The following is an 8,903-nucleotide window of genomic DNA, read 5'->3' on the forward strand; positions in this document are numbered from 1 at the left end:
GGGCATCCCACACTTATCTTAGGAAGTGGTACCTTCGCCATCGTGAACAGTACCCGGTATTGAATAGTTTTCAATGTCTTCAACTTTGCTCGAATTGATGCTATACGCTCCGAAGTTCTTGATCGATGCTCGCATTCACTGCTAGTTGGATTGTTTGAGCCGCAAACCTTACACCATCAAGACATTCTGGCTTACCTGACACAAGATGTCTTACAAATTAAGGTGGTCCATCTAAATATCTTCTGGGTTTTCGTTTATATCTTCCTCGCCACTTTCCTCTTCATCGTTTGCTGTATTTTTATTTTCTCACTGGATTTCATCACGAAATAAATTCATTTTATTTTTAATCCTCAGTAATATCCTCACCAAGTAGTGCTTGCTCGGCTCCTAACTTACGAACGCATCCTATCATATTCTTGCCGTTATCTACAGTGCAGGCATAAGTATTGTCGATATCAAGTTTTTACTTCTTCAGAACGTCAAGGATATGATCCTTCAAATTCTCAATAGTTTGGCGCGTCTTCATCTCCAGCATAGATAGCGTGAAAATCTCTATTTTTCCGCTTATAATCATCTGGCATACTATCCCTATAATCCGCGGATCTGTCTTGTAGCACTGTCGAATTTGAGGCACAAAAGTTTGTTTCCAAGTTTTTTTCCGAACCACATTAGCCATATTATGCGCTTCTTCAGATACTGTTTGCGAATTGATCGTCATTCCGAAAGCTTCGCCCACAGGCACAAGTGTTTGCACGCGTTTGAATTGAAGGATTGAACGAGGAATCTGACGATTGGATGCATCGCACTTGAATGACAGCTAATCAATGTCGGTGATCTCCATCTTCCGTTTAATCTTCAAACCGATCGTTTCAGCTATATCCTGATAAAATACAACCAGTTGTCAGTGCCACGGCGTTCGACTTTGACGCGTGTTGTATAACGCGCACCGCGTGTTTGACCTCAGGCATACTGCAACGAGGTAGTGGTCATTATTCGCACGGCGGTACGTGTGGGCGTTCGTGGACATGGTCGATTTGGTATTGGCTGTGCACGTTTTTTTCTCGTCATCGGGTCGCCCTATTGTGGGCGTGCTTTTGTTGGTGCTATAGTTGGAGAACGGCCTGTGTCTTTTATCCTCAGCTTGCACATACTTGCGTTGATTTGCTGCCACCCAATTACGCATTGGCGCATCTTGCTTGACGTTGAAGTTGCGGGGATGCAATTCATAATAGATTATCATGTCACAACCTTGCAACTTGCAGTTCCATGTTCCAATCTTCCAATTGTGATCCTCTATTCGCCACCTAGGTCTTTACCAATTATATCGATGTTATGAAAACTCATATGTGGATATGTACGTTGTGTGGAAGATATTGATTTGGAAAATTAGTTTTCATAACATTGTAAATTAACGTCCAAGTCGGGTGGTTTAATCCCCGGAAATAGGCAATTAACTTTGATTGAACTGAATTATATCGAGTTGTATTATCTCTTATGACTTATGCTATTCGTATTGTAGAATATTATTGGCGCAAATCTAAAAAGAGTAAAAATTCTTATGGAAAAATACGTTTTTCGATATGGTTCCTACGCTGGTATCCAGTGCTAGATTACAATCCCAAATGACATTTTGATTGTGATAGCTTCCACCACCATATTGTAACCATAATGGTTTTCCGCCACTCTTGTTTGGGGCAAACACAATAAGTTCTGCTCTAACATTTAGGCCATACTATCGGAAGACTTTTTCTTCATTTCTTCACGGCCAAGTACATATCAATTTCTATCTGCACAGATATGTTTCAGTGGAAGTTGTGTTGTTGCGGAGTGACAGAGTTGGAATAGACACATATCCCAAGGAAGCACACATATAAATAATCAGCTCCTGGTACAATCCAGTTGCTGTAACCAAGTTTGCCAGGAATGTGTCACTGTGGTTGGTACGGCTGCTTCTAGGAATCCCACCCATTTTCTGTGATGCCTGCGAACGATAGATGGTTTGTTTGCTCTTTGCTTTGGAAGATGTCAATAAAATTTATTGCGGTTGGTGACCATTAGACACGTTATTTTTGTCTTCCTTTCATGTAAAGTGGGTGACATATCCTGTTGATATGTCCGGCAGAAGTGCTTGGTTCAATTGGGTGTCTCTGTATACAAAGAAGCGATTCAAGTTGGAGCAAACGAAACAAACGAACAAAAATCAAGGTGGAATTTAGGGTTACTGCTCCTGGACTACATCTTGAAGCTCCTATGTCCGCATAGAAAAAATATCAATGAAAATCAATTTTATTTGTTTTTATTTTTCCTGAATCTTTTTTCTTCGGAGGTGCACGTAGCAGTGCAGTGAGTACGAATGTTGGCAAAAAGAAGCGACGACATTGGTAATGTATTTGTCTGTTTTGCGATGAGATGAATATATGTTCAGTGAGATGGAAATGGAACAGTTCCCTTCATGAATAATAAACTAATAGACTCATCTTGAAGAAACATATTTTGAAACTCGTACGTAGTCATCATATTGCACAATCGAAGATTCTTTCTGGTTCTCTTTGTTAACATGAGTGCCTTCCCCACACAAAATTTTTTAAATTTTATCATTATAAACATTATTAGCTTCTATTGTGAAGCTGATTTATTGGGTATAATTAGTTCCGTTTATCTAAAACATATTGCTAATTCAAGAACGTTTGTTTTCTTCACCATACGCACCTAGTACAAAATAATTTCTAGAATGAATCCAATAAAATATTTCTATGTTGCTATTCCAATCACGGTGGACTCATAAATAATTTCTTCGTTCCAATTCGTTGATGTAACTGATTGCTTCTTGTTATGGCAATGCATCTTTCGCGTGATAGTCCTTTTACTATGTGCATTGTTTATGCACATGCTCGAGCTCTAGACCCATGGCTTGAAATTGAGTCAATCGCTAAAATATGCGATGCATTTTCTTTCTGCATTTGCTGCGCGGAAAATGACGTAGCAGAATACAACTGAGAAAAAGTAAATTTTTTGTCAGTGCAGTTGTAGGGAAGCAGGATCGACAATGAGATGCGTTTTATCATCAACATCATGTTGCTGATAATACTGAATATTTAGCAATCACAGTCAGGACCAACAAAGGAAGAGACTCTGTAAAAATAAGAGGATTATTGTGTGATGGGGCCACTTTTGTCCAAAATCCACTAAACAGATTGTATTTCCGCTCAAGGATCCGACAGCTAGCACTTGTGCATGTGCCTTTCTTTAATCTTTATTTATTCAACAGCATTTTTTCTCCGTGTTCCTCGCAATTTCACGTAGAAAGCGTTCTCCACATCATGCTTGCAACGGATAACGTTGTTAGATGACAAACTTTGCATTATGCCACACGACGTTGCTCCGGTATTCCGGCGGGCGACTATGGTTCCGGTAGTGCATGCTGTTGCTCTGATGTTGGTTCTGTATGTTCCAATTTAGTTCCCGTTCTGTGACTGGTTTCCTTGTTAGCTCCTTCGGATGGGAAAGAAAGGACCTGTTGGAGGATACGAGTGTCAAACCAAGGGTTCCCGAATAGTATTGCACCTCTCTGAATGTTTGTATGGATTCTATGAGGTAAGTGTAACAAACTGACGAGTCTTGCCTATGGCAGAAAGCGAACAATCTAATCAAAATAGAAAAAAGAGCTGACTTGAGTTTAACTCTTACTGTTTGCACAACTTTAAATGGTATTGAGATATTGAGAATGAATGAAATATCTAAGAAAAATTGTTTTGCTTCAAACTTAAAATGTAATTTGTAAGTTTTTTTTCAGGTGAATAGGACATAGGGAGGAATGTAAAGGTATGCGATAATATATTTGATCACGTTAAAACAAAATAAAATATTAAAAACCCAAAATAAAACAAAATCAAGTTCAAGTGATAAGAAATTTAACAAAACCAAAGAAGATACCTTTTTTGTAGTTTTTATTAGACCTGTACACCGTCACTGCTGACGATTTTCTTGCGCTGCCTTTTCGGCGCGCCTCCGTATGAAAATTTACCACGCCGCCGATTATTTTTTACCACGTCGATGGATATTAAATAACTATTGAGACAGTAGGGTTTCGTACATTTTTACAGAGGTTTTATGGAGTTCTTGCCCGAAATACACATTTTCGAACACCTTTATATGACATTTATCTACTTCCAAGTACTTCTTCTTCATTTGCATTACATGTATCACTGGAACATTGCCGCCTCGCAACTTCATCAAGCTCTACATAGACACTAACTGCGAGGTTTCTAAGCCAAATTACAATTTTTGCATTTGTATATCTGTCATGAGGCTATCACCACTCGATGATACTTTTATGCCCAGAGAAGTCGAAAAAAATTCCTAGAACGGACCGGAAATCGAAACCAGCCAGCGTGGTATTGCTTTGTATCCACGTACCTTGCAGCACGGCTAGGGAGGGCTTCAATTTCCAAGTATATATGGAGAATTTATTCTCATTACCGATAAAGTCTTCAAATCGAAATCATTGGATGGCAGCTGTATCTAGCATAGAGCTAGTTTCAAGCTGAATAAATCCGAAAAATGTTGTGCAAAATGTCTTTGTAAGGTCAACTTTGCCCCTAGATCGCTTGCTATACAACGGACAAACATAAACAATTTTTTTCTTAGAAATCCACCTGACATTCAATGTTTCGGAAAATGTCGAAAATGTTCTTCAGAAATTCAGGAAATTATTTCTAGAACACCTCCGGAATTTTCTGCAAGAATATTTTTGTTATTTCGCTTTAAAATTATTTCTGAATTACTTGTAAAATGTGTTTAGAAAATAAGCAAAACTTTTTTAAATTCCACTTTCTTTAAAAATTCTTCAAATTCTAGAATTCCTTCAACACCCTTTTTACTTCCGGAGGAATTCTGGAAAATTTTGGAGGAATTGGGAGAAAACCTCCGAGGGATTCTTGGAGGAACTTCTGAGAAATTCTTGGAGGAACTTCGGAGGTCGGAGAACTATCGGAGGAATACCTGAGGAACTTCGGAGAATTCTGGAGAACTATCGGAGGAACTTCAGGAGATTTCTGGGACCGGAGAAACTTCGAAGATTCGAAGGAACTTCGGAGTTCCTGGAGGAACTTCCGGAGGAATTCCTGAGAACTTCGGAGGAATTCCTGGAGGAACTTCCGGAGGAATTCCTGGAGGAACTTCCGGAGAATTCCTGGAAGGAACTTCCGGAGGAATTCCTGGAGGAACTTCGGAGGAATTCTGGAGGAACTTCGAGGAATTCCTGGAACTTCGGAGGAATTCCTGGAGAACTTCGGAGGAATTCTGGAGGAACTTCCGGAGGAATTCCGGAGGAACTTCGAGAATTCCGGAGGGTGAGAATTCCTGGAGGAACTTCCGGAGAATTCGGAGGAATTCGGAGGAATTCCTGGAGGAACTTCGGAGGAATTCTGGAGGAACTTCGGAGGAATTCCTGGAGAACTTCCTGACGAATTCCTGGAGGAAATTTCGAAGAATTCTGGAGGAACTCGGGCTCCGAGAATTCCTGGAAGAACTTTCGGAGTTTCCTGGAGGAACTTCAGAGGACTTCCTGGAGGACTTCCGGAGGACTTCCTGGAGGAGCTTCGGAGGAATTACTGGAGACTTCGGAATTCCTGGAGGAACTTCCGGAGGAATTCCTGGAGAAGGAACTTCGGAGGAATTCTGGAGGACTTCTGGAGGAATTCCTGAGGAACTTCGGCGAATTCCTGGAGGAACTTCGGAGGAATTCCTGGAGGAACTTCCGGAGGAGTTCCTGGAGGAACTTATGGAGGTTTCTGGAGGAACTTCGGAGGAATTCCAGGAGAACTCGGAGGAATTCCAGGAGGAACTCGGAGGAATTCCTGGAGGAACTTCCGGAGGAATTCCTGGAGAGAACTTCCGGAGGAATTCCGAGAATTCCGGAGAATTCCTGGAGGAACTTCGGGAATTCCTGGGCTCGGAGGCTTCGGAGGAACTTCCGGAGGAATTCCTGGAGGAACTTCGGAGGAATTCCTGGAGGAACTACCGGAGGAATTCCTGGAGGAACTTCCGGAGGAATTCTGGAGGTAGGAGCTGAGAACTTCCGAGGAATTCCTGGAGGAACTTCGGAGGAATTCCTGGAGGAACTTCGAGGAATTCCTGGAGGAACTTCCAGGAGATTCCTGGAGGAACTTCCGGAGGAATTCCTGGAGGAACTTCGGAGGAATTCCGGAGGAACTTCCGGAGGAATTCCTGGAGAACTTCCGGAGGCCTGGAGGAACTTCAGGAGGAATTCCTGGAGGAACTTCGGAGGAATTCCTGGAGGAACTTCCGGAGGATTTCTGGAGGAATTTCAGACAGATTCCTGGAGGATCCAGGACAGATTCCTGGAGGAACTTCCGGAGGAATTCCTGGAGGAACTTCGGAGAGTCCTGGAGGAACTTCCGGAGGAATTCCTGGAGAGGACTTCCGGAGGAATTCCTGGAGAACTTCCGGAGGAATTCCTGGAGGAACTTCCGGAGAATTCAGGAGGAACTTCCGGAGGATTCCTGGAGGAACTTCCGGAGGAATTCCTGGAGGAACTTCGGAGGAATTCCTGGAGAACTTCGGAGATCCAGGAGAACTTCGAATTCGGAGGAACTTCGAGATTCCTGGAGAACTTCGGAGAATTGCGAGGAACTTCCGGAGGAATTCTGGAGAACTTCGGAGGAATTCCTGGAGAACTTCAGGAGGATTCTGGAGGAACTTCGGAGGAATTCCTGGAGGAACTTCCGGAGGAATTCCTGGAGGAACTTCTGGAGAATTCCTGGAGGAACTCGGAGGAATTCCTGGAGGAATTCCGGAGGAGGAACTTCCTGGAGGAACTTCCGGAGAATTCCTGGAGGAACTTCGGAGGATTCCTGGAGTAACTTATGGAGGAGTTTCTGGAGGAACTTCCGGAGGAATTCGGAGGAACTTCGGAGGAATTCAGGAGGAACTTCCGGAATTCTGACCGAACTTCGAGGAATTCCTGGAGGAACTTCGGAGGAATTCCTGGAGGAACTTCCGGAGGAATTCCTTAAGAACTTCGGAGGAATTCCTGGAGAACTTCCGGAGGAATTCCTGGAGGAACTTCTAGAGGAATTCTTGGAGGAACTTCCGGAGGAATTCCTGGAGGAACTTCCGAGGAATTCCTGGAGGAACTACTGGAGGAATTCCTGGAGGAACTTCCGGAGGAATTCCGGAGGAACTGGAGGAATTCCTGAGGAACTTCCGGAGGGAGACTCGAGAATCCTGGAGGAACTTCCGAGGAATTCCTGGAGGACTTCCGGAGGAATTCCTGGAGGAACTTCCGGAGGAATTCCTGGAGGAACTTCGGAGGAATTCCTGGAGGCTTCCGGAGGAATTCCTGGAGGAACTTCCGGAGGAATTCCTGGAGGAACTTCGGAGGAATCCGGAGGAACTTCGGAGGAATTCCTGGAGGAACTTCCGGAGGAATTCCTGGAGGAATTCGAGGATTTCTGGAGGAATTTCCAGAGGAATTCCTGGAGGAACTCGAGGAATTCCTGGAGGAACTTCCGGAGGAATTCTGGAGGAACTTCGGAGGAATTCCTGGAACTTCGGAGGAATTCCGGAGGACTTCCGGAGAATTCGGAGGAACTTCGGAGGAATTCCGGAGGAACTTCGGAGGAATTCCGGAGAACTTCGGAGGAATTCCGGGAGGAACTTCCGGAGGAATTCCGGGAGGAACTCGGAGGAATTCGACTCGGAGTCCGGAGGAACTTCCGGAGGAATTCAGAACTCGGAGGATCAGGAGAACTTCCGGAGGACCGGGAGGAACTTCCGGAAGATAGGAGTCAGGAATTCCGGGAGGAACTTCCGGAGGAATTCAGGAGAACTTCCGGAGAATTCGGAGGAACTGGGAGGAATTCGGAGAACTTCAGAGGAGCTGAGACTCGGAGGAACTTCAGGAGGAATTCAGGAGAACTTCGGAGAATTCGGAGAACTCTGGAGAATTCCGGGAGGAACTTCCGGAGGAATTCCAGGAGGAACTTCGGAGGAATTCGGAGAACTTCCGAGAATTCGGAGGAACTTCCGGAGGAATTCAGGAACTTCGGAGGAATCAGGAGGAACTTCGAGGAATTCAGGAGAACTTCAGAGGAATTCCGGAGGAACTTCCAGAGGAATTCCAGGAGGAACTCAGAGAATTCCAGGAGGAACTTCCGGAGGAATCCAGGAGGAACTTCGGAGAATTCCGGAGGAACTCGGAGGAATTCCGGAGGAACTTCCAGATGGAGGAACTAGATTCCGGAGAACTTCCGGAGGAATTCCGGAGGAACCGGAGATTCGGAGATTCGAGGAACTTCCGGAGGAATTCAGGAGGAACTTCCGGAGGAATTCGGAGGAACTTCGAATTCCGAGGAACTTCGGAGAATTCAGGACTTCGGAGGAGGAACTTCGGAGGAACTTCCGGAGGAATTCCGGGAGGAACTTCGGAGGAATTCCAGGAGGAACTTCCGGAGGAATTCCGTGGAGGAACTTCCGGAGGAATTCCTGGAGGAACTTCCGGAGGAATTCCTGGAGGAACTTCGGAGGAATTCCTGGAGGAATTTCCGGAGAATTCCTGGAGAGAATTTCTGGAGGAATTCCTGGAGGAATTTCGGAGAATTCTGGAGAAATTTCAGGAGATTCGTGAATTTGGGGAATTCCTGGAGGAATCTCGGGGAATTCTTAGAGGAATTTCTTGAGGAATTCCTGGAGCTTGCAAGAAAAAGAATTCTGGAAGGAATTTCCGGAGGAATTCCTGTAGGAAATTCTGGAAGAATTCCTGGAGGAAATTCTGGAAGAATTCCTGGAGAAATTTGTGGAAGAATTCCTGGAGGAATTTCCGGAAGAATTCCTGGAGGAATTTCCGGAAGAATTCCTGGAAGGAACTAGCAATGCAGCCA

Source organism: Armigeres subalbatus, chromosome 1 (genome assembly GCF_024139115.2).
Source record: "Armigeres subalbatus isolate Guangzhou_Male chromosome 1, GZ_Asu_2, whole genome shotgun sequence".
NCBI lineage: Eukaryota > Metazoa > Arthropoda > Insecta > Diptera > Culicidae > Armigeres > Armigeres subalbatus.